Raw genomic sequence first — 27488 nt, 5'->3', positions numbered from 1 at the left:
ATCTTGAGAATGATATGGAGATAGTGTATATTGAGGTGGTGGTTCTTGGGAGTAATTGGGTTGGAATTATTGTGACTCTATGTATGGTTCATATGGTGGTTGGTACGGTGGATAAGGGTTAGGATCATATGAAGGTGTTTGGTAGTATGAGGCTTGTGAGTATGGTTGAAGGCTATGTTGTAGAGGAGGTTCATAGGCATATGGTGGTGGTTGTTGGTAGTCACAAGGAGCTCCACCATAGCCGTCGGGTTGGTATGCTTCTTGGAATGACTCTTGCTCATAGTGCATTAGAGATGGTTGTTGCCATGAAGGTTGTCCATAAGCTTGAGGCTCTTCCCACTTTTGATTGTCTCATCCTTGATGCATGTTCTCATTGTAGCTTCCATTCCCTACAACATAATTTGAACCAAACTCATAGCCAAAGTGGTGAGAATTCATAGTAATGAGAGAAAATAAAAATAAAAACTAATAAGAAATAATGAAATTAAACTCCTAAAACTAGCAACAACTAACAAAGAAACAAAAGGCAAACATATTCACAATATTCACAATAACCAATAACAAGGCACACATTTGCAACTCTCCGGCAACGGCACCAAAAACATGACGGAAGAAAAATATCGGTAAAGAATTTCTAAAAATAACTTCGTTGCAAGTATAGATTTAAACTGACAATTAATCCTCAATCAACGTTTAATTAGGTTGTCACAAGTACAAACCCCAATAAAAATAAACCGAAGTATTCAAATATCGGGTCGTCTCTGAAGGAATTACAAGGAAGTATATTATTATTGGTTATGATGTACTTCTTTTTGGGTTTTCAAATAAGGAACAAGAAAATATAAATTGCGAGAAAAATAAACTAATAACTAAGAAAGGTCCTAGCAATGATTGAGAATTGGAATTCGTATCCTCATTATCATCATCAATTGTGATGGTAAGTGCGAATCGCTTTCACTTATTTATCCTCTAACAAATGAAAGAAAGCCAAGCAAGCAAAATTGACATAAGTTCACAAGTCCTAATCAAATAATGACTAGATTTAGTGAGGCTCAAGCAAACTAGCAACTTTTAATCACCAATCAACAAAAGAATTTTAATAACTCAAGAGTATCTAATTAATCAATTCAAGTCAAGAACATAAAAATTCCTTCTAAAATTCAACCAAACATTTTATCAAACACTTGGAAGGCACAAAATAAAAAGCATAGAAAAGTAACAAGAAATAGTAAAATCTAAGATTAACAAATGCAAGGAATCAATAACCAACAATTAATGAAAGAAGCAATAAACATGAAATACCTCAAATTACACTAAAAGAAAATTGAATTTAACAGGAAGAGTTCATAAACTAAATTGGGATAATAAAGAAATCAACAACAGAAGATAAACTAAGATACTAGAACAATAAAAGGTAAAAGAAAACTAAATTAAAGCAAGAAGAAATTCTGAAGCTAAGAAGAAATAAGACTAAAAACCCTAAAACCTAGAGAGAAGAGAGAGCCTCTCTCTCTCTAGAAACCTACATCTAAAACCTAAAGTGTAAAAGTGAATGAATAAATGATGAATGAATCCCATCTCCACTCTGCAGCCGCTTGTCTTCAATTTCGGGCCTGAAACTGGGTCAAAAGTAGCCCAGAAATCGCCCCCATGGTTTTCTTGTAACTGAGGCACATGACGTTTGTCACACGTACGTGTCAGCCACGCGTACACGTCGCTGGATATTGAACTTGCCACGTGTTTGCGTCATCGATCCGTGCGCATCGAGGCCAGCTTTTCAAATCTCAAAATTCTTGTGTTCCTTCTACTTTTGCATGCTTCTTTTCCATCCTCTAAGTCATTCCTACCCTATAAAACCTGAAAACACTTAACACACATATCACGGCATCGAATGGTAATAAGAGAAGACTACAAATTAGCAATTTTAAGGTCAAAAAAGCATATTTTCAATTGTAGCACAAAATTGGGAAGGAAACTTAAAAGCATGCAATTTACATGAATAAGTGTGAGAATAGTTGATAAAATCTATTGAATTCAATAAAAAATATACCATAAAATAGTGGTTTATCAATATATGAAGTTGGTCCCGGTTACTCTATTCATAATAAAAAAACAATGATTCTAATCATGATATGATATGATAAAATCATATAACTTTAACAAAACAAATATATGATGTATAACTAACGTAAATAATAAAAAATTACCTTAATAATAACTAATTTACATATTTATTTTTTTAATAAAGCCTATATATAGAATTTTTTCAACTCATTTTTTTGATAATTTAATGATTGTTCTTACTGCAACTTATTCTTTTCGACTAATGTTCCAATGCGATTATTTTTTGCCACAATTATTTGCAATGCATCACATCCATGAAATACCTCATCGAGTTCTATTTACTGATTCGCGTTCTAACTACATGGGTGTAAGCGTTCAAAGAAGAGGTAGTAAACTCTATTTTACCGAAGGATGGTTGTATCTACTCATATATTTTGACCAACCTAATCGAATGTGGGTAAAATTAGTTTTCTTGGGAGGAGTTTGATTTTTTATTGAGAAATTATTTCCACGGAATTTTGTAGGCCAAGTTTTAGTTCCATTTCCTCCATACTTTCTATGCCTGCCCGAAAATCTTCAAAGTGGAGCGAATAATGAGATTGAATTCCCTTAATTTAAGTTCAATTTTGCTAAATTCGTGTCAAACTCGGATATGCAATTATAACAAGAAATATTTTTATGTATAATTAATATATATGTATGTATAAATAAAAAATATTTAGAATTATTGAACAAAATTAATATATATGTCTACATAAATAAAGAAATTACTGTAATTTACGAAGATTACACGTGAATGCTTTTTCTTTCAAATGAATTTATTCTAATTATATTACAATTAGCTCATAAATAATATATAATTATATTATTTTAAGAAAATATCTTTATTATAATTATATCAAATCAATATTCAATGCATTATTAAACTAATTATCAATTATTGATATTTTTATTCATTCTAATTATATTAATTGATATAGTTTTAATTCTCATTTATGTGCAATAATTTTATTAGTAGATAATTGTATCTACAATAATTAGTTGTATCCACAATTTTATTAATAGATAGTTGTATTCACAATAATTCATGCTATAATTTCATATTTTTATTCATTAGTTATTTTACTTTTTATATTTATAGTAAATATTGAATGTAAAAAAATACTATTTATTGTTATCTATTTTATTTATTTAAATTTATAATTAAATTTGATATAATTGTAGCAAATATCTATAATTAATAGTAACATGATACTATAACTTTAAGTTGTATAATATAATAAAAAAGAACGTAGCAATTTATATCTGCTTTCTATATAGTAATAATATTATATATCTCTTCTTTTAGCTCTTTTCTAAAAATATTGGCACATAATTAATGTAGATAACATATATATTGAACAATTATCTCCATTGAATTAATTATAAAGGTTAATAAAAGATAATAACATAATTTTTACCTAATTGTAGCAAGTATCTCCATTAAAAATTAAAATTACTCTATTAAAAAAGTTGTATACAGTTTGCATATGAATGTGGTTGGGATTGGAGACTATATATATATAAGAAAATAATTATAACAAAAAATATTTAATATATGTGATTTAAATATTTTTATGTATAATTAATATATATGTATGTATAAATAAGGAAATATTTAGAATTATTTAACAAAATTAATATATACGTATACATAAATAAAGAAATTATTAAGAAGAATAAATCAATTCGGTGTAAGATACCAAGACGTACGTGCGTGCGTGTAATTTATGAAGATTATACGAGAATTTTTTATTAATTATTAATTATTAATTATATTATACTAAAACTGGATTTTTCCCGAGCTAATGGAAGTGAGGTGTCGATTCCTCATTAATCTATTTTTTTGCCAAAATGGATGCACTATTTTCTTTCCTAAGTTTATTTTAGAAAAATATCTTTATTATAATTATACTAATTTAGGAAATATCTTTATTATAAAAGTAGAGAATATATATATATATATAATCTAAGTACAGAATATAAATCTCAAACTTCGCATCCCAAGAGCAGATCCTACACGCTCAGTGAGGTGCGTCACGTCCTATATCTATAAAATAGAAATTTTTGAAATGGCTGAGAACATCATCCTTTATAGAGTTCTCAGTAAGGTAAAAATTCTAAATAGAGACAATGTAAAGACTACACAAATCTACTAGGCAATCCTAAAACTCCAGCAGACAAGATCCAAGCCTAAGGTCTTCTCTAAATCCTTACAGGTTAAACATGCTAATCTCAGCTATACATATATATTCAATCTCATTTACTTTAAATAAGTCATTATCAAACTAATTTCATTTCAATAGTATTTGTTTTATTCTTAATATTTAGTTTCAGCATATTTAGTGATTTGGGTTCTCAACTCTCCTCAACATGAGTTATGAGTTCTATTATTGTCACAATGGTTCAAACTCAGTAAATTTGATATCCAACCATTTCATTTAGTAGTGGTAACAATCTCCAAACATAATAGTCCTCAGCATCAACCAACACTAGCATGAGAGAACTCTAAGATATTCAAATACAAGCAAGACAAAAAAATAATACACAAGTAAACTCAAGTAAAGCAATTCGCACATAGTCACTTAATATACACAAATAAACAAGCAATGACAAGTAGCAAACCCAAAAAAATCAATCAAATGCAGATGATGTATGCCTGTCCTACTAGGCATGAGCTCACGTGTCGATTACTTTCCCAAAGCCCGACATATCCGGTAGCTAACCCGGACATTGTCTCTCTACTACTGTTATCTCGCATATATGTACACTATATGTATCTCACAGGGTGAGTGCCCTGTACACCTTGTAGGCAGAGTAACCTGTATTTCTCACTGAGTGTGTGCCCTGTCACCTCGTAAACAGAGAGAACCTCGCAGGGTGAGTGCCCTGTCACCTTGCTTGTAGAATAACCTGTATTTCTCGCAGGGTATCAGATTCATTCTCAATCTTATTTCACTTCACTCATAGTCATAATCATAATCAATCGTTATCATCTTTCAACATCATAATCTTCCTCATCATATCTTAATCAAAACCAATCATCATCATCATCTTAATATCATAATCATCCTTTCTATTATCACATCCTAGCTCTCATTAATCCATGAGCAGGATAACACCACCGTCCTCATTCCACACCATAACCACGAATAAGGAGATTAACTACCGTCCTTGTTTAGGACAACTCAACTCAGTTAACATTAATGTCTTTTAGTTGTTTAATATGTTACTACGCTCATTAACCCCAATCCGTTATCTATTATCAAACTCCAGTTTATTAACCCTATTTTTCTTATCAATTTCTCATTCTCATTAACTCGTGAGCAGGATAACAACACCGTCCACACAGCAGGCGGGACAAACCATTATCCCCTTAACAAAGTCATCCGGTTTAACTAAGCATTTATTCAAGAATGATTTAATTCAACTCATGGTACAATCTCATACTCATTTTAGGGCTTAAAATTGGATTAACTCACTTAAAATAGGGGTTATGAGGGTTGATCTTGATTGAGTAGCTCACAACCTTCACATTAAAAGACTTTACTTTGTTGGGCTCCTCTACTTATGTCACATGTAATGCCTTGTGTCCTCATTGCTGAGACTTGCATATATTATAGTTGTTTAGTGAGTGCACTGATTTCCCAAAGCATAGGCTTATTTTATGCCAAAATAGTGTCCAAGTGTATCTAATTCTACCACTTCTCTCTTCATGGTTCTTTCGGAGGAATACAAATATTGATTGTTTGCCACTATCTCAATTAATTCGAAGGTTTCTTCAATTATCTTCATGTGCATGGATCCTTTAGCTGAGAAGTCTAATAGATTTCTTGAAGCATGAATGATTCCATCATAAAAGATTTGGAGTTAAACCCAATCATTAAACATATCCTGGGAGCACCTTCTTAGCATTTCTTTGTATCTCTCCCAAGTCTCATAGAGAGATTCTCTATCTTTTTATGTGAAAGTCTGGATATCATGTTTCAGCTTTGCCAACTTCTATGGTGGAAAGAATTTGGTGAGAAATTTATTGACCAAATCATCCCATGTTGATATACTCTCCAACGGCTAGGTTTGAAGCTATTGTTTGGCTTAGTAATAAACCACAATTTTATGGTTTATCTTGTATTAAATTTGGTGAATTTTATCAAATTTTTCTACATTTATTCAATGAAATATTATAATTTTGTGAATTCTTCCTAATTTGTGCTTAAGAGTGAAAACATGATTTTTAAGCCCTTAAATTGCTAAATTTAATTCACTTCTATTCCATTCGATGCCTTGATATATTTGTTGAGTGATTTCAGGCTTAGAAGACAAAGATTAGATTGAAGAAGTGAAGAAAAAGCATGCAAATTGGAGAATTCATGAAGAAATGAGAATTTGGAGTAATTCATAGTCATGCGTACGCATGCTTTGCATGTACGTATGCCTTGGGATTTCGCAACGTTGTGCGTACGCATGACATGCGATACGTGATTTACTTAAAGAAAATGTGGCTGGCAATTTCTAGACCTCTTCAATCCCAAATCCAACTCATTTCTGAAGTATTTAAGGCCAAATTCAAGAAGGAACAAGGGAAGAGCAATTAGACTTAGTTTAGAATCATGTTTTAGGTTCTTTTCTAGAGAGAAAAGCTCTCTATTCTCTTGATCTTGTCTTGATTTAGTTTTCCTTGCTTGTTATTGTTCTAGCACTTTAATTCTTAGAATTTTACTTGTTATTTCCTTTATTTTGCTACCTTTGATCTTGTGAACTTTTGTTACTTTTGATTTCTATTAATGCAATTTGATGTTTCTATGTTTATTGTTGCCTAATTGAGTTGTTATTATTGTTATCTTGCATTTGGTAGTGTTAGATTTTATTATTATTGCAATTTTACCATGCTTCCAGGTTATGCCTTCCAAGTGTTTGTAGAAATGTCTCTCTTACTTTTAGAGTAGATTTCTACACTCTTGGCTTGGAATTGAGTAATGGTGACCTTGATGTCTTTGATGTCTGATATTGATTGGTGATTGAGGGTTGTTAGTTGTTCTTATTTTCATTGACGAGTAAGACCTACAGATTAAGACTGACTATGCTTATTTGACTTTTTCCCGATGTTGGAGATGACTAAATGTGATTAACTCTGGATAATCACCATGTTCATGGTCAATGACTTGGAAAGGAAGCTTTAATTCTCAATCCTTACTAGGAGTGTCTTTTAGCATTTATACTTCTTTAGTTGTTAGTTTTTACTTTCTTGTCATTTAGTTTTTCACCCCTTTATCCGCAAACCCGCCTTGTATACTCATAACCGATAACACGCATACATCATTGCAATTCCTTTGAGAGATGAACCGAGGTTTAAATACTCTCAGTTTTTATTGGTTTGCATTGTGACAAATAAACTAAACTTTGATGGAGAGTTGTTTGTTGGTTTCAAACTATACTTGCAATGAAGAGATTCTTTTATTGAGAAAATTCTAGACAGAAGATAATTCTCCCGTCACTCAGTCCCTCATAAAAAATGGGAATAGCCTCAGTTGATAAGGTTCAACAGAGATGCCATTAGTCTTGATTGTGTCACAAATTTGAAGAAATGTGGAGATGTGCAGATTTGGATCTTCTTGAGGGCTCTCACTAAATTGACTTGGTTACACCAAGGAGATGAGTTGAAACTTCAATTCAAAATTATTGGCCTGCAAAGCAGGTAGGGGTGGCAGGAGTACCCGAACCTGCGGGTACCCGCCCTGCCCCTACCCGATCGGGGCGGGTTTTTGTCATGGCGGGTTCACTAGCGGGGCGGGGTGAGGCAGATTCCAGAAATCACAGTGAGAGGCTGAGGCTGAGAGCAATAGCCAATAGAGCATCGAGCTTCTTGCCTTCTTCTTCTCCAACACCTACTCGTTCTTGCCACCGTCCTCCGTCCGAGAGCATCTTAGTAGCGCTTCGCCGTGAACGTCCTCTGTCCGAGCACAGAACCTAGCCTCCGTCTTCCGTCCTCCTTCCTTCGTCGCTGTGAATCTGTCACCGTCGCTGTGAGTCCATCGCCGTACCCTTCGTCCGAGAGCAGCTGAGCAGAACTTTGCCACCGTCATCCTCCGTCCAAGCACAGAACTTACCCTACGTCCTCTGTCCTCCGTCCTCCGTCCTTCGTCGCCGTGAGTCTGTCGCCGTTGCTGTGAGTCTGCTGCGAATCACTACTTTTTTTTGATAATTTTTATTCAGGGTTTGCAATGTTCCCTAATTTTAATTTGAGTTATAATTTTGTCCTAATTTTTATTTGAGCATGGATTTGTTGCTGCATGCAATTCTATTTGTATGCAAACCTGTTTAGATTAATATGATAAAAATGGTTGAATCATGCTTATTTTGCCACTGTATTTTTCTCTTGAATATTATTTATTTATTTATTTTTATATATAAGATTCAATTATAAGAATAAAGATTATAGTAGAGTAAACAAAGTGATGTTCCTGTTATTCATTTCATGATTAGGCTTCAGAGAATATTGGCAAAATAATCAGATTTGTGATGTGCTAATTATGCTTTTGCTTCTCCTTTCTCTTACTTTATTTGAGACTTCGAAAAGGTTGAGTTTTGTTTGTTTCATCATGCCACAGTCATCTTCAAGGTCTCATTTATGATTTTTTGTGGATGATTTCTATTTTTTTGGGTATTTTATTGTTGAATGTACTAGAGCATGGTCTTTTTGGGATAGTCTCATTGCTTACTCTTTATTTCTAGTTGTTTTGGAGAATGAGCTGTATTCCTTTTCAAAGAAACAAAGTGGTTTTTGAAGAGTCAATGAAGTTTGTTTCTACTGGAAGTTACTATTTGGAAGTTACTATTTGCATCGGAATCGACCCTCGTCCAGTCGTCCGCACCTCTCCTGGTCCCGAAATGCGCCACCTCCACCAGATTCTCCCCGCATAGCATCGGTACAGTTCTTGCCCCTATCCCAGCCTTTTTTTCTTTTTGAATGATTTGATATGTTTAATCTTTGGCTAATTTTGGATGTCATGCGAATAGACAAAGAAGAAGTTCTTTGATGGTACTGCAAATTGTTTTCTGTTGAATTTGGCTGAAAGGATTCTCTGAAAGTTTGGAAACTCAGTTCTATAAACTACCGGGTTGGTGTGTGTAATCTACTAATCTTATTTTGCATATTCCAAATTGTGTGTCTCTTGATTTATCCTAGGGGATCCCCCCAAAATTTGAAAGTTACCTCAGTAATTATCTGGATGATATTTATGGTCATAATTACAGTGAGAAATGAGAAATAGGTATACTAAAACTCTATATGTTGATTTATCCCTACGTCAGAAATTTTAGTTCAAAAACTATCTTGTAGTATCTGTTTGAAGAAATTATGAGAGATCTTATGTGAAATAGAATGTTTTGATGCAGTTTTCATCTGAGATATTATTCAGTTGAGACAGATGTCCTTTTATAGGAAAAACTATATTCCTAACTTCGGCAAAATGTAGCGCACACTATCTTTCTTCTTGTCTTTTGATTATGATTTTCATCAATGTCTTCCTAAACGGGTGATCAGTTCATTTGTTATTTTCTGGATAAAATCATTTGTGCATAGATACTTGTTTCCCCTTTTTTTCCATGATACATATATGTATGTGGATACTTTATTGTGCACTTTTGTGCCTTGATTTTCTCATGACATGAAATTATATTTCAATTGGCAGTTTGTTTGATAAGTATGCTTCATCTACATGCTGAATCATGAGCAACTGTTACTTAGTTTTGAAAAATTGTGCATTTTGATTTTGAGGTTTTTCTTGTTTTCGGTATGTAAATTAAAAATTTCAATTATTGTACACTTAAAATCGGTTTGATTGCCTTTTCACTAATTTGCTTCTTTTTTTTTCTTTTTAAATTTGTAGGAAAAGTACTTTTATGGTAATTTTTTTCATAGTACCAATTAATTTGTTAATTGTTATCTCTTTTAATTTTCAGATTTAAATTTTGATTTGCAAACTTTTAATGATGATGAAGATATTGAAAGTGATCAAGAATAAGGGTTGAAAATCATTTTATTTCTAATATTATAATTTTTTTATTATGATGTTAAATTTGTAGTGATCTAACAATTTTTTTTAATTTCAAGTTATTTTAGCTAATGACATTGTATGAATTTTATGTTTATATTTTAATTTATCTATGAATTTTAAATTTTTGTCTTAATTTATATATGAATAGGTAAAAATTAAAATATTTAATTTTTACAGGGCGGGTCGGGGTGGAGCGGGTACACCACAATTTTTAGAAGTGGGTTTAGTGAAAGACCCGAGAGTCCTCCTATCATTGGTATTGTTGTTGGTATTGTCTGTGCCATTGTGCCTAACTCCTCAAACTCTTTGATTTCTTCCACTTCTTCAACCTCTTTTCTTTGATCTCTTGATTTCTTCCTTATTCGAAAAAGTATTCTTTCCATTTCTGGATCAAAGTGGAAAGGCTTTGTGTCCTTGTTGCTTTGCATAAATACACAAACAACAAGAAAAATTGGAATTTCCTACGTCAAAGTGAAGGAAATTTCTAGTGAGGTGATAAACAAAAATAAGAAAAAGGCTCTAATCTTGGTAATCAATTAACTAGTTTGTTGTCAATCTCAATTAATCCCCAGCAACAGCACAAAAACTTGATCCAAATTTTTTCAAAGCTACAACTCAACAAGTGCACCAAATCGTATCAAGTAATACCACGGTGAGTGGGTTGTCGTTCTCACGAGGATTAATGGACTAAGCAAACAATGGTTAACTGATTAATTTGGTGAGACAATTAAAAATTAAGGTTTTGAGGTATTCAATATCAAAAATAGAGAATTAAATGAAATCAAATTTTAAATAGTTGAGAAAGTAATATAAATAAAAGCGTTAAGGTTTCAGAGATGTTTAAACTTCAGTAAGAATGCTTTTCACTATCTACTTTGATCATGCAAAGATGTATCTATGGCAAATCATAGTTAATCAAACCCCAATTCCTTGATGATTTAATTTCTCTTAACCTAATGAACCATCAATTTCTTGATCAATCAATTATTGTAAGAAGTGAGGTACATTTAGTGATTTAAAGCCACACAATTCTTAAGAACTAACCCTAGTTGATTCAATATCACTTATCAAAACTAGTTTCAAAACTTAAAGAATTATGAGAAGCAATTTTCAAGCTTAATTCTAATAACTAACCTTTCCATGGCAATAATAGAATTCAATTTGGATTAGAACTATTTTCTAATACATCCAAACCCTTGTGATGAAGAAGGAAAACTTATTTCTTAAGAAAACATTAATACATTAATCAAAAGTAGAAAAGTTATAATATTAATTTATTAGAATAAATAGAATTCCTAACTTTTAATATTAATTTATTAGAATAAATAGAATTCCTAACTTTTAACAGAGGAGATTAGTTGCTCATGATGCAAAGAAAACAAAAACTTAAAATTCAAAACAGCTAGCGGAGGAACCTTCCCATGTGTGTGTCTCTCTCCTTTTTAAAATGCTAACCTAAACCTAGAATTCATAATTCAAAATTAAATCAAAATAGAATCGAATCTAATTAAATCAAATCTTTTTTGATAACTCTTAACTAACTAATGATCTTCTTTGTAATTGAAATTCCAAACTTGGTGTGTTGCTTTTGTTGAAATAATGGATTTGTAACTTAATCTTGGCCAAATAAAACAAGCACTTGAAGTTGGAGATATTAGTGAAGGATTGTGGAGTCTTTGGGTGGTGGCCCAAGGCATGCGTTAGACGTATGGTATCTCAAGTAGAATGCTTGGATTGAAGACAAGCTACTGGAGGTGCTCCTAGCTCATGGTTTGGTGAAGCTACTGGAAGTGAAATTGGCTCATGCATTGGATGCATGGTGCTATGCATTAGATGCATGCATGGAGAGTGGAGCTCTGTGTTAGACACAAGCTATGCTGCGTTAGACGCATGGGTGTGCAAGGCTGCCCTGGAGCTCTCTGTTTGAGTGCGTTGGACGCAGTGCTTGTGCGTTGAACGCATGGCTTCTCTATTTGGTTCTCTCTCCATCCTTGTTCTTAGTGCTTTTCTTGCTTGCTTCTCTTCGTCCTCGATTTTGCTTATTTTCTTTTAAGATCTCCTACAGTTAAAGAATTCAAAGCAACTCCAAAAAATATTGATTAAAGTACTAAATCTTAATTAAGAATAAGAAAAAAATTAACTTTATTTAAAGAATTAATAAAAAACAAGTAAAGATGCTCATGCATCAATAGTTTAGTTGTTCAAAATTTAAATGAGGTGAAATATTTATTCTTCCTTCACACTTGAGACAATAATACAATCGTCAGTAAACAATATGCGGGTTATAGTTGGAGCAGTAGAGGCTAATTTCACCGCTGAAATGAGCTTCTTTCTAAGAACGTTTTCCATCAAAATAGAAAAAACTTCAGAAGGTATTATAAAGAGATAAGGGAAAAATGGATCTTTTCTGTCTAAGCCCTCTTTATGGATTAACCTCCTTGCATAATATGCCATTTATCTGGAATTTATAACTAACATTTTTGACACATCCCATAATTAGCTTTATCCATTTCTGGTCAAAACCAAATACCTTGAGTACCTCTTCGACATACGTAGTCCCACTTCATTCCATCATAGGATTTAGTCATGTCTAGCTTGATCGCCAAGTCTTGAGAGCCCTCTCTTCCTCTGTTTGTTAGCATGTGAAATGCTTCTTGGACAATTAGGATATTATCTTGTATTAGTTTTCTACTTACAAAAGCATTCTGCACCGAAGAAACCACTTTGTCCACGATGCTTCTCAACCTAGTTACCATAATTAGAGATGATCTTGTATATGAAATTGCAACAGTTTATAGATCTTAGATGATTAAGACTTACACTTGCTTAATTTTTGGAATGAGAACCACATGAGTTTCATTTATCTCTTTCGGGATAACACCTTCTTCAAAGAATCTTTTACTACTGCGCACACCTCTTTTTGAATAGTGTTCTAGTGCTGCTGATGAATTGACCATTGAAGCCATTTGTACCTAGGGGACGGGTACTATTCATACTGAATGTTGTGCTCTTAATTTCCTCATCGGTTACATCCCTCTCATAAGTTCTCTATTCATGTCTTCTAAGACTCTTATTGGGATTTCCTGGATGCATTTATTTACGTCCACTATTCCCTTATTTTGAACAATTAGGAATAGTATTCTAATTCTTCAATGAGGTTTAGAATGCCCGCCCGACCTTGGATCCATTCGCCCTGCGAATTTTTTAGCTTTTCAATACTATTTATGTGTCTTCTTTCAAGGGTTGAGGCATGGAAAAAAGCAGTATTGCTATCCCCATATTTAAGCTACTTGATTCTTGCTCTTTGCCCCTAGTATTTCTCTTTCTGCTTCCATAACTATTTGATTTTTTGTTTTATTTTAAATAATTGGTGCTACTAGTAGGTTGTGTGCTGGAATTTCGGAGTTGTTGGACTTTGTTTTGTAATTTTGCTATATCCTTATTAGTCCTTCCAAAGTTATGCTTGCGTCATTTCTTTAGGTTTTTGGTACATCTTTTGGATTTGCTTATGAAATTAGCCCAATCTCCACTATTGTTACTTCCCTTTTGCCATTCGTTCTTAACCATTCGTCTTCTTTACTTGAAAAATTTTTGTCCCTTCTTTTCTAGTTTGAGGTTGAGGACGAGTAGACAATGGTTGGAAGAGATTGCAGGAAGAGCTGTGGGAATGGTATATTCGAATGTTTGCCTCCACATCCAATTAACAAGAGATCTATCAATTCCAAGTTTTCCTTCTCTGTTTAAAGACTGGATTGTCATATGTGAAGCAACATTTCCACTTTGATTTATTATTTTTCTTTATATTGGTCATAATAAAATTTTGACACCAAGAGTAAACGAAAATATTAATATATTCTTTCCATAAAATACATAGACCTCCGGACATGCTCTGAGATTCTACATGAAACTTTTCAAACTACAATCTCTTAGCTAATTTACTAATCCTATCTGTCTTACCTCTAGTTTATATAAGGTAGACTATTGCGAGCTTGTTCTATTTGCAGTTCGACAACAGTTGTGGCCGCCCCTATTCGTAACAATTCTAGCTTAGGACGATCATGGCTAATGTAGGGCATGGTAAGGCCCCCTCCATATCCAAATTGTACTCTGCAGGAGTTGCTGTGACAGATGAAATTATTTCTTACTCACATTTTTTTCCTCTCTTGGTTGTTCTTGACTCCTGCTCCTCTTCCTAGATAAATTCAGTAAGCTTTTGGGCCTCTTCTTGATTTTCTTTAATTAATGGCGCATCTTTTTTGTTTGTTCCTAGGTCACTGATTTTAGCTGGATCGTAACTTTTTCCTAGGACATTGTATTTAGTCAATCGCTTCTCTCCTTCATTTGGGTTTATTAATTTTTTAATTTCATCTCTCTCTCCAGTTGGTTTGGGTTGGGCCTAATCCTTGAAGGTCCAGATTGGTATTCCTAATCAATATATGGTTTTGTCTCCTTGTTTTACTTCCTTCTTTTTTTCTTACCCTTGCTTTGCATTCTTTTAGATTTTTAATGATAGGATTGATGAGATTGGTGAGGTCTAAGTTTCCTTCATCTGAGAGTTTTACTTGTTGCAGCAGATTTCTCTCCGTATCTCCTTTCATCATGTCACACCGTTCCTACTGCCCGTTTCTTGTATTCTCAACCTTCCACAAGAAATTTCTTCGAATAAACCTAGGAACTGTTGGTTATTACTACTATCCTCTGTTCCACCTCGGTTATCGCACTTTTTCTACAAAGTTTGCGCTGTATGTGCGACTTTCTTTCTCTCTATGTTGCTGCTCCCAACTTTCTGTTCTTTTTTTTTGTTTCTCCCATGCTTAGTGGCCTAAGGCTTTTCGCTCCAACTCTATCACTATACTGTGGTATGGAGGGATCCCAGTGAGGCATAGCTGTTGGTCTGCAGTAGTTTCTTTTCTCATGAGCAAGAATGTCGTAGTTGAAACAATGACGGTCTTGAAGCCTTTCATACTTGAAGTGCACCTATGTAGTTGAGTTTTCGCCTCTATTAAGCCAAAAGTTAGTTTTGAGTGGTTTTGTTACATCAATGGCAACTCTAAACTTGAGGAAATTCCTCTCTAGAGTTTCTTCCACCATCGAGTTTTCAACATCCTCCAAGATTTCAATCATGTCTCCTATTGCCCTTGTGGATTCTGCATTTAAATATTCAACTGGAATACCATGAAATTATACCCCAAAAATCATATGGTCGTGGCTAATGTCCAAAATGGATTTGCCATAGAGCCATCGTTAAAGGTTTAGTAAGCTTCCCTTGACATTCCATTGTCCATTGTCTATGTATCTCTTTTCTTCTTTGTTTATCCTTGATACTAATAAGGACTTTGTTCCCTCCAACTTCTGAAATTGAGACATCCGTAGGATTTTTCCACATGCCAAGGATTGAATTTTTTATGACTTTGAAATTGATTTCTGTCAGAGATAACTTTGCCTAGTATGTTGAAATAATCTTTTTTGAATTCTAGGCTTGGGTTCGTGTTAAAGTGATGGTTTTGCCATCAATAGGGATGATTCCCATGTATGGCATAGTCATGATGTAATTTCCAAGATTTGGTTGTTGGGCTAAGGGTTAGAAAGAGGATGCAAAAGATCTTGGTTAAGGTGAAAAACTAAGAGGATGTTGGGGATCAGACTGTAACAGAAAAAATAAAACTATAATTACATATTACTAGCTGGTTATGTGAAAGACTTGGTGTAACAATTGAGGTTTTGATTGGTATTTTTTATGTTACAGGTTTAAACTTGGGAAAAGCTTATGAGAGTAAGGTTGTGTTAATATAGTGACAATAGAAAACTTATTAAAGTATGTGCTGATTTTTATTACAAGATGTAAAAGAAGATGTTGAAAGAAAACCAGACTACAGGAGGACAAAAACGGTTAGAACAATAGAACTTGGTGTTCTGGAACCTCTCCAAGCGAGAGAGAATTTCCATTTCCCCTCATGTAGGCAACAACGTGCCATGTTTTGGTCAAACAATAATTAGAAAAGATAATTTAAAAATTTGTATGAAATCTGAATCCATATCAAAATTTTCTTAATTCCAGATCCTCTACAAATAAGGCCCATGAAGTAGGAGATAAACAAGTAAAGACCATGATACAAAACAGTTCATGAAACGAAGGCCTAGTAGTCTCTGACTCTCACGAAAGCAGTTCACTTTGATCGAAGCCCAAACCCTTTTCCTTTTTTTTTTTCTCTTATCAGATGAACGAAGGAAGGATTTCATAAAGAAAAACATGATTCCACTCACACTTCATAGGTGTCAACGATGAACCACATTGCCCACTTAGCAGAACGCCAAGCAAGCAGGTAGCTGGTAGAAAACTGGATATGATATTTAGTGTGAGAGTGAGGGACAAATGAGTACATGCACCTATCCGATATTTTCCATGTACAGTAGTACACTACAAACGTCATGCCATATCATTATCATATGATAATGTAAGATATTTAAGATGCTGATAAAATATCGATGCTTTCCCTTTCTTCTATTCCATTTTATCATTTCCCTCATTATGATAGGTAGAATGAATAGATCTAGTATACACAGCGAACGTTCTAAATAGTTAAATTCTTCCATATTTTATAAACTAAATCAACAACATTCCATTTATGTGATCTTGTACTAGAGTCCAATTATATATTTTCTTACGTAGCAATTTAGCAATTCAAACATATTATTATTATTATTATTATTATTAACGAAATAAAACCCAGTTCAATAACTTTACACATCATATTAGTAGTAGCAATCCTTAAGCGTGTACCCCCTCTCTGCCAAGTTGACAGCGTCAACACTCAGTATTTTACAACCATATTCACCCAGCGCCAGCTTTTCTCTTCCCAATCCACATCCATTCTTGATTGTTTATCATATTTTTTTGTTGGTCACGATATTTTCCAACCCAATAGGTTAACAACTAATTCGTCGCGAATCTGAGTTCTATCTAAGGATCTATTAATGAATAATAGGTTGCTACATACACAAAATGGGATTTGAACCACTCGCTTAAACGGACGAGTGAGCTGACCATTTGATAATACGAAATTTTTGCATAACTACCGACAAGTGCACCGAGTCACATCAAGTAATAAACACACGGTGAGTGAATGTCGATCCACAAGGATTAACGGAGTAAGCAACCATGATTAATTGATTATTCTAATTAGATGATTCATATTCGAGTGATGAGCAAGTAAACGAAAGCTAAAATCTAAATGACTTGTAAAGAATGAAATGAAAGCAATAAAAGACAAGAAAATAAACGATGGGATTATAAATTGCTGGAAATTAAATTGTAAAAATGTAAATGACTGTAAAGTAAATAATAGAAATTAAGAATGGAAAGAACATTGGGATCAAGAGATATTGCATTCTTCGAATCAATAGCTCTCATTTCCACTTTAATCATGCAATCATTGATCTCTTGGTAAATCATAAGTAATTGAATTCTAATTCCTTGGTAATCCAATTTCTATTGACTTGATCAATTGTTCTTGAAAAGAGATGAAGAATACTCTCTGATTTAGAGTCATACAATTTCATGAATCCAAATATTGGTTGATTATATGTCACGTATTAATTCTATATCCAAAATCACAATAATTGGGAGAAAGATCTTCAAGCTCAAGTCCTTTGGTCTTTTTTCCAAATTCTCATAGAATTCAAATTACATTCAAATTCTTTTCCAATATATTTGAATCCTTGAGATGAAGAACGAAGATTCTTTGTAAAAAAGCAAGTGAAAGATAAATTAAAGATGAAGAAGAAATCATATTAATCCATTGAAATACAATAGAGCTCTCTCCCCTAATAAAGAAAATTAGAAATTTATAACTAGGAATTACAAAATGGATATGAAAGAAAATGGAAGAGAAGAGAATAAAAGTGAGAATTAATCAAAGAACATAAGTATAAAACTAAATAACTTGGCATTAAAGTAAATAACTAGAAATAAATGATTGGAATTTAAATGACTTGAAGTAAGAATAAGAGAAGTATTTTTACAAATATTTGGAAGACATAAATGTGCATAAATAAATGACAAGAATTTAAAGAGAATAATTAAATGACAAGAATTAAAGATAAAAAGTAAAGGACAAGAATTAAAGGACAAGAATTAAATGAAAGATAGTAAATGACATGAATCTTAAGAAAGCATAAATGAATTAGAAGAGTAATATGAATTAAAACATTAATGATTGGAGATATTGAATCTTCATGAATCAATGAGACCCACTCCCTTCTCAATCATGCAAATTTAGATCTATGGCAAATAATAAGTAATTGAATCCCAATTCCTTGGTGATTCAAGTTTTCTTGACTTGATCAATTGCCAATTCCTTGATCAGTTGCTCATGAGAAGAGGTGAAGTTAGATTTCTAATTTAAAATCACATCATTCTTGAGATTTAGATTTAGATTGATTATGTGTCACTTATCAAATTCTAAATCCAAAATCAAAAGAATGATGAGAGAAGAGTTTCAAGCTCAATTTCTATGATCCATTTTTCAAGTTCTCATAAAATTCAAGTGAGATTCAAACTATTTTCTAATAGATTTGAATCCTTGTAACGAAGAATGAAACTCTCTCTTAGAACAACAAAGCTTGAATGAAGAAGAAGAGAAAGATAATATCAATTCATTATTATTCAATAGAGCTCCTCTCCTTAATAGAGGAGTTAATTACTCACAATGGAAGAAAAGAAAAATGGGTATGGAGTATGTACAAGGGAAGAATGGTAAAGAAGAAGAAGAGAATGTATGAAGAATGTGCCCAAAGAAATGGGTAAAGAGGTGCCGCTAACATTGTATCATTTTTGGGCTTTTATAATACTCTAGAAGTCAAATTCAAATGCAAACTAAATTCAAATTACATCAAATTCAAATTTTCTAACTATTTCTAGAAGATTCTTGCTTGTTAGTGGGTCTTTTGTGGCTTTGATTGATTGTAAATCATGGCTTGGATGAAGGTTTGGACGTGTTTCATGGTGAGTTTTATGAGATGTAAGATTCTTGTTGTTCATTGCCCAAATGAATCTCCATCATAAACTATTATACATTTTTTAAAAGCCCTGAATGTTATCTTTTTAACTCTACTAAAAGCGAATCATTTTGATCTCTGTAACTCAAGTTATGTCCCTTTGAAGGTGAAGAGGTCAAGGTGACAACTGGTACTATGCTCAGCTTTCTTCCCATGGCAAAGAATGATGAATTGCATCCTCAGATTTAGTGTCCACTATAGACTATTATATATCATTGAAAAACACTAGATGTCAGCTTTCTAATAGTACTGGAATCACCTCATTTAGAGCTTTATACCTCATACTATCCGTGTTTAAGTATGAAGAGGTTAAGGTTGCAAATTCTTTTTGAATTTCTTTTGGGCTTGTTTACAAACTTTGCCATTTTTTTTGCTTCTCCAAAGGCCTCTTTGATTGTCTATCTCCTCATTTGTTCATATCTAACATCTTTCACTAATTTCCTATAATAATCAAAGCACAAAGAAACTCTAAGAAGCATTGATTAAAGCACCAAAAATCTCAACTAAAATAAGAAAACCACTAATTTTGTTCAGAGAGAGAAGTTCCAAAAAATTGATTAAAAGCATGAAATCTTAATGAAAGTAAGAGATCACTACCTTTATTCAAAAAAAAAAAATAATAACTAAAAAGAACTAAAGATGCTCATGTATCACAACACCAAACTTAATATCTTGCTTGTCCCCAAGTAAGAAGAAAACTATGCATAAAGGATTCCTTTGATTGAAACAGTTGAAGAATTTCTTATGATGTCTTAGTGGGTGAAGTGATCAAGTAACAGTGGGGTGAACTCCAAATCGTATGCTTATGTAAAGATTCCAGTGCTTATTAGTCCTTACATTGGAAGTCTTGGAAGTTAGGAATTTCATTCGGATAATATTATGGAGTTCTCTTTATAGATTATCACCTTGAAGCAACATTCCAGTTTTTTGCATCATTGTTTTAATTTTTTTTTGCACTTTGCCCTTGACTCTAAGTGTTCCGTCTCAAAGCGGCTTTTAAGATAAGCTTTCAATCAACACTTCCAAACCAGATGGTTCAAGGTGTTAGTTGTTGAAGGACCCCTTAGAATTTACTTGCTCAAGCCTCTCTCTTTGACACAAGTTCACCACAAGTATTTAACTAGGATAATAACTCTTTGAGTACTTGTTTCTTTCTTGATTTTCACAATAATTGATTCTCAGAGCCTTGGGCTTTGGTCTTTGTTTTTTTTCCTTGTTGCTTCTTAGTTATATAAATTTTTGAGAACCTCCATAATACTTCTCTAAACTTCATTCTATGTCTCAGAGCTCCCATGCAAGTTTTCACAAGCATGAAACCTCATTACACAATCACACTGTCAGAACCTCCATTTCTCTTAATCTTTGCTTATCCCAAATCATAAAATTTTCTTCAACTTTTTTCATTCGAAATTTCTTTATTGCATGTTTAAAGATATTGGGTGCAAACAATCTCAAAAGTAGGGTAGAAATAAATCATGATTCTCAACCAAAGACAAAAATATATATAAAGAATTAAAGCTCAAAATGGAGTTTTCCCTTGTTTTTGTCCTTCTAGGCTATGTTTTACATTGCCTCCAACACTAAACTTAAAGTAATTGATTATCCTCAAGCAACAAAGAACAATAGTGGTGATGGAACTATAAATAATCATGATTATCTAGTGAAAGCTAATGAATGATGCAATAGCTTATTCAAATGAAACAAAAGAAATTAAATAATAATTTTTTCATTTTTTCGCTTTTTTTTTACTTAATTAACTTTTTTATAGAGACAGAAAAAAGAAAAAATGTCTAATCTAGATAATCAACTAACGTGGAGGTTGTTAATCGTAATTAATCCCCGACAACGACACAAAAAACTTGATACGAAATTTACAATTCAATGTCCATAGAGCTACCGAGAAGTGCACCTGGTCACATCAAGTAATACCACGATGAGTAGGTTATCATTTCCACGAGGATTAAGAGATTAAGCAAGCAATAATTGGTTGAGTATTCTAGTCAGACAATTCATATTGGGATGATGAGCAATTAAGGATTAAATGACTTAAATGAGGATGAAACAAAAGCAATAAATGACAAGAATGTAAAAAGTAAGAATAATAAAGTACTGGAAAGGTAAAGTGCAAAAATCTTAAATTGCAAAAAATTAAATACTAGAAAGTAAATAATAATGAATTAACAACATTCAATTGATTAGAAATTAAAGCAAACTGGAATTTAAGAGATTGAAAGTAAAATAGAACGATAACTTGCAATATAAGAAAGCAGAAAGTAAATAAGAATACGATATGAATTTAAGACATTAGGGATTGGAGATGTTGAATCTTCCTGAATCAATAATTCTCACTTCTCTCTTAATCATGCAATATTAGATCTCTGGCAGATCATAAGTAATTGAACTCCAATCTCTTGGTAATTCAATTTCTCTAACCATGATCAAATGCAATTTTCTTGATCCAATGCTCATGAAAAGAGGTGAAGCATAAATTATGATCCCAAGCCACACAACCTTCAAGATCCCAATTCAGATTGATTACATGTCACATATCATGTTCTGAATTAGAATCAAAAGAATTGTAAGAGAAGAGTATTAAACTGAATTGCTATGATTCCTTTCCCAACGCTCTCATAGAATTTAACTAGATTCAATCCTTCTTCCGATAGGATTGAATCTGTGAAGAGGAAAAACTCTCTCATAGATGAACAAGGCTTGAATTAAGAAGAGAAGAAAATAAACATCAATGCATTATAATTTAACAGAGCTTCTCTCTCTAATGAAAAGAAGAATTAGTGATTCACAGCTACAAGAAGTACAAAACAGAATTCAAAAATGAAGAGAATGAAAAAAGATGTCCCTCCGGGGTCCTCTATGAAGTCCTCACTCTACCCTTATATACTACTCTAGCCCTCCCAATTCAAATTCAACTCAAATTACAAATTTTACATTTCATTTCATTTACTATACCTGATGTTTACTCTCTGAATTGGATCTTGTTGGGCTTTTGAATAGAAGACTTCAAAGGGATTTTGCTTTGGCGTTAGTTGCACTAATGCTTTGAAACTAACAGCGTTATCAACACTTTCTTGCTGAGGCTCCAAATGATTCCCAGGGTATGATGGTGTTAATGAGGATAACGCCCCTCAAAATTGGCGTTACTAACGCCCAGCACAATGACCAAATGTAGCTTCCAGGGTCCAGACCTCATTGCTAGCGTTATTATAACTAACGCCACTCTTCCTTAGTGTTACTAACACTTTTATCTCAAAATGCCACTTCGTGCAGTTGTGCATACGTACACACAAATCCTCCATCTTGTGCACGCATCAATGATCTATACGTACACATGATCTATACATACGCACAAGTCCACCATAATGCATACGCATGACATATGCGTACGAACGATTGCAAAAGTTTCCATCCATTACTCGCATTACAAGTGCTACCTTTGAGGGCGCTTTGTTCTCTTGGCGTTACTAACGCCCAAGTGACATGCTCCAGAATCAAATATTGTGACACGGGAGTTGCTTGAGAGGGACGCTTTGTAACGTTGGCATTACTAACGCCACCCTTGATGACTCCACGCATTCATGCAAGGTTGGCTCAAAGGTTGTGGCATGGGCGTCGCTTGAGAGGGCGCTTCATAGCCCAGGCGTTAGCAACTCCCTTCATGTAAGCCTCTAATTTCCAATTCCAGTGCCATCTTGGAGGGTGCTTCATACACTAGGCGTTAGCAACACCTTGCTTGCTTGCTTGCTTTCTTCATCCATGTTGCATAACGTTGGCACCACCTTTGGAGGCGTGGTACGGGAATTCGAATTTTCCACAACTTAACTGGCAAGTGCATTGGGTCATGCAAGTCTACCGCATATGAGTGAGGGTCGATCCCATGAGGTTTGTCAGACTGAGCAAGCAATGGTTGTCAAGTTGGACTTAGTCAGGCAAATCAAAAAGGGTTTGGTGAGTTGCAATTCACATAAGACAGTAAATAAGCAAATAAAAGTCTGGTGTAAAAACAGTATAAGAAAATAGTTAAAATCTTGGAGATGTTTATCTTTTCGGATTAAAATGTATTACCAAATATTTTAACAATGAATGATTCATTCTATGGCAAACTTTAAATGTCTAAACCTTAATCTGTTAGTGATTTAGCCTCCTCTAACCTTCATTAACTGCTACTATTGTGGTAACTTAATTCCGATTAGAGGGTGAGGTTCAGAAAACTAGTTTAGCACCACGAAACCCCTAATTACCCAAGACTGTCACATATCCAAATTAGTTTATGAAATTATCAATTTAAGAGGAATTTGTTTTCAAGCTATAGTTCAAGCGAGATAACTCTCTTGAGAATCACAAGAACTCATGTAGAAAAGGATTATACTCTCGTTTCACCCAGTTCATAAGATTAAAAATGAAAACAATCCTTAGAATTGAATCAAACATAAATTAAAATAGAAGAATAATAGTTCTAATCCATAGAAATAAACAGAGCTCCTAACCTTAACCAGGAAGTTTAGTTGCTCATAACATACAGAGAAACTATGGTTCTGAAAACATGCGGTAGGAAGAAGAAGATCCTTAAACTAAGTGATTTTTTCCTTTTAATATTAACCTACTTTCAAACAGAAATAAAATAAAAACAATAAATTCTAAATCTGAAATCTATTGTTTGTAATTAAAAATTACAAAAAGAAAATAAAATAAAGGTAACAAGTGCTAAATCCACTTGAGAAACCAAAGAGAGGGTGAAATTGGTCAGCTACTGGCGTTTAACACCAGAATGAGCGTTAGACGCCCCAAGGGGAGTGTTGGCGTGCTGGCTTTGGTCCCTTGCTGGCGCTAAATGCCAGCTGGGCGTTTATTTCCCAGGGAGAGTGCTGCCAGCCTTTCTTCCTTTTAGCTCCAAAAGGGATTTTTGCACTAAAATCCAATAAAACTAAATAAAATCTAACAAAAAACAATTAGAAAATGACTAGAAAAAGGGTATAAGATGCTCATGCATTACAACACCAAACTTAAACTGTTGCTTGTCCTCAAGAGACCAAAAATATATAGGACTGGTGCATGAAATTGCAATCACACTTTGCAACTCCGCACAACTAACCAGCAAGTGCACTGGGTCGTCCAAGTAATAAAACCTTACGCGAGTAAGGGTCGATCCCACATAGATTGTCGGCTTGAAGCAAGCTATGGTCATCTTGTAAATCTCAGTCAGGCAGATTCAAATGGTTATGAGGTATTGATAATTAAAAGGTAAATAAAACGGAAAATAACATAGAGATACTTATGTAATTCATTGGTGGGAATTTCAGATAAGCATTTGGAGATGCTTTGTTGCTTCTGAACCTCTGCTTTTCTATTGTCTTCATCCAATCATGCGTCCTCCCTTCCATGGCAAGCTGTATGATCCTCTCAGTGAAAATGGTCCGGCTACGATTTCTGTACGGCTAATCAACTGTCGGATTTCTCGTCTCGGATGAAAAATACCAGGCATAGCTACCGCATGGCTAATCATCTGTCGGTTCCCAATTGTGTCGGAATAGGATCTCCCTATCCTTTTGTACACTGTCACTGCACCCAACAGTCGTGAGTTTGAAGCTCATCACAGTCATCCCGTCCCAGATCCTACTCGGAATACCACAGACAAGGTTTAGACTCTTCGAATATTAGGAATGCTGCCAATTGTTTCTAGCCTATACCACGAAGGTTCTAACCACGCGGACTCAGTCCGCGGATCAGAGACCCAAGAGATTATACTCTAGCTGTCGTCCAATGACTACGTTGAACATCATGTAGACCGCTTGTGGTTGTCAGGCACGCGGATCTTGGCTAAGCGAGTAATGAAGATAGTGGGTGATTGTCACGAGTCACCCCCTTCATTCTGACTTGACTGAATTAAGTACGAGAGTATATTTGGAGAAAAAAGGCATGAATTGAAAGAGAAATAATAATACTTGCATTAGTTCATGAAGAACAGCAGAGTTCCTCACCTTAATCTTTGAGGTGTGGAAACTCCACCGTAGAAAATACATAAGAGAAGAAGGTCTAGGCATGAACGAATGGCCAGCCTCCCAAGTGGCATAGGATAATTCTCAAAAGCTGCCAGCCTTTGAATACAATAGTAAAAAGTGCTATATATACTAAACTAGTTACTAGGGTTTACAGAAAATGAGTAACTAAGTGCAGATAGTGCAGAAATCCACTTCTGGGGCCCACTTGGTGTGTGCTTGGGCTAAGCTTTGAAGCTTTCACGTGCATAGGCCATTCTTGGAGTTAAACGCCAGCTTGGATGCCAGTTTGGGCGTTTAACTCCAGTTCTGGTGCTAGTTCCGGCGTTTTACGCTAGAAAAGGGTCTTTGGTGGGTGTTTGGATGCCAGTTTGGGCCATCAAATCTCGGGCAAAGTATGGACTATTATACATTGCTGGAAAGTCCAAGATGTCTACTTTCCAACACAATTGAGAGCGCGCCAATTAGGCTTCTGTAGCTCCAGAAAATCCACTTCGAGTGCAGTAGGATCAGAATCCAACAACATCTGCAGTCCTTTCTCAGCCTGTGAATCAGATTTTTGCTTAGGTCCCTCAATTTCAGCCAGAAAATACCTAAAATCCCAGAAAAACACACAAACTCATAGTAAAGTCCAAAAATGTGATTTTTTATAAAAACTAATAAAAATATACTAAAAAGTAACTAAAACATACTAAAAACTACTTAAAAACAATGCCAAAAAGCGTATAAATTATCCGCTCATCAAGGACCAAGAAGAGAAAATGCTGAAGACTTTAAGTTGTCATTTAAGCTTAGGTCTAGTTACTGAATGGGGCTTATAGCACTCTAGTTCTGAGCAGCTTTGGCATCTCACTGTCCTTTGAATCTTTGAAATATCAACATCCTTTGGATTAGAATTCGAATGATATTATAGATTCCCTTCCTTAGGCTCTAATTGATTCTTGAACACAACTTTTGTTTTTGCTTGGCACTTTGCACCTTGATCATAGCCATGACTCTAAGTGTCTTATTTTCAAGCTTAACTTGATACATAAACACCACAAGCACTTAATTGGGAAATCTCTTGGGTTTGAATTTTTCTTTCCTTTTTCTCCCAGATAGTGGTGCTCAGAGCCTTAGGCATACTCTGTAATAGCAATGGGTCACGACTTTAGGTGCTTAGTTTCAAGGGTTACTTGATACTTTCACATCACAAGCATACGGTTAGAGAACTCGACTCTTTTGAGCTTTAGATCAATTTTTAACCCCATTAACCATTGATGCTCAAAGCCTTGGACCCTTTTCTTTTGAAAAGAAAAGAAAGATATATGAAGATTAAGTAAGAGTGAGTGTTGAATTAAATGAAATAACTTAAAGAGGGGGCTTAGCTAATGGTGCAAGGAAGAAGTAACAAGCAAAAGAATGTGGAGGCACAAGAAGATGAACATAGCACGATTTTAGATATAGGAATAGAAGTCATGTGATGCTATATATAGAGAAGAGTGATAGTGGAAAGAGAACAAGATTGTAGAGTCTATATGGTCATAGGGAATAGCTATGGTTTGGAAGAAGTGACCACCAACTCAAAGTGCTTTTGACTAGGTGTAAATGCATGTGATTTCCAAGGAAGCAATTCCAAAAGCCTCAAGGGAGTAGATACATGTGAATGTTCAAAATGAGTTGAATGCTTTTGTTTTAAATGCTTCAGGGAATCTTCAAGTTGAACAAGAATCTACACGGTTAAAAGAAAATTCTTCAGGAGGGAATATCATGAAATTTAAAATCATAACAACACACCACACTCATAAATGCACCAAATTGAAGTCAAATATATTACTAGCCATTAAGCCCCAAAAAAAGTCATTTGGACACCAAACTTGTCTCTTGGCAAAGGTTATCTGAATTCTTTTGGTTTTTATTTTAAATGTATTCAAAATCTCAAATATGCCTGTGGAGTGGGAATGTGCATTGTGGCTTGTTATAAGATTGTGATCACACCAAACTTAGTTTTTAAGCCAAATTTGAAATAGTGATGTATGCATGTGATGGAATTGTGTGTGAACATATAAGAACTAACAAGAAGTGGAAAGAGAAGGTTAATGAAACTAAGAAATATCTAAACATAACAAAAGTTTAAGGCAAAAGAATGATGAAAACTAAGGAATAACAAGAAATCAAAGAATATCATGGTTGGGTTGCCTCCAAATAAGTGCTTCTTTAACGTCACTAGCTTAACGGTGTAATACTCTTTAGCTGAGGCTGTGTGTGATCCTCTGATGTT

The sequence above is a fragment of the Arachis duranensis genome, chromosome 7, assembly GCF_000817695.3.
Source record: "Arachis duranensis cultivar V14167 chromosome 7, aradu.V14167.gnm2.J7QH, whole genome shotgun sequence".
Lineage (NCBI taxonomy): Eukaryota > Viridiplantae > Streptophyta > Magnoliopsida > Fabales > Fabaceae > Arachis > Arachis duranensis.
This window is presented reverse-complemented; position numbering follows the sequence as displayed.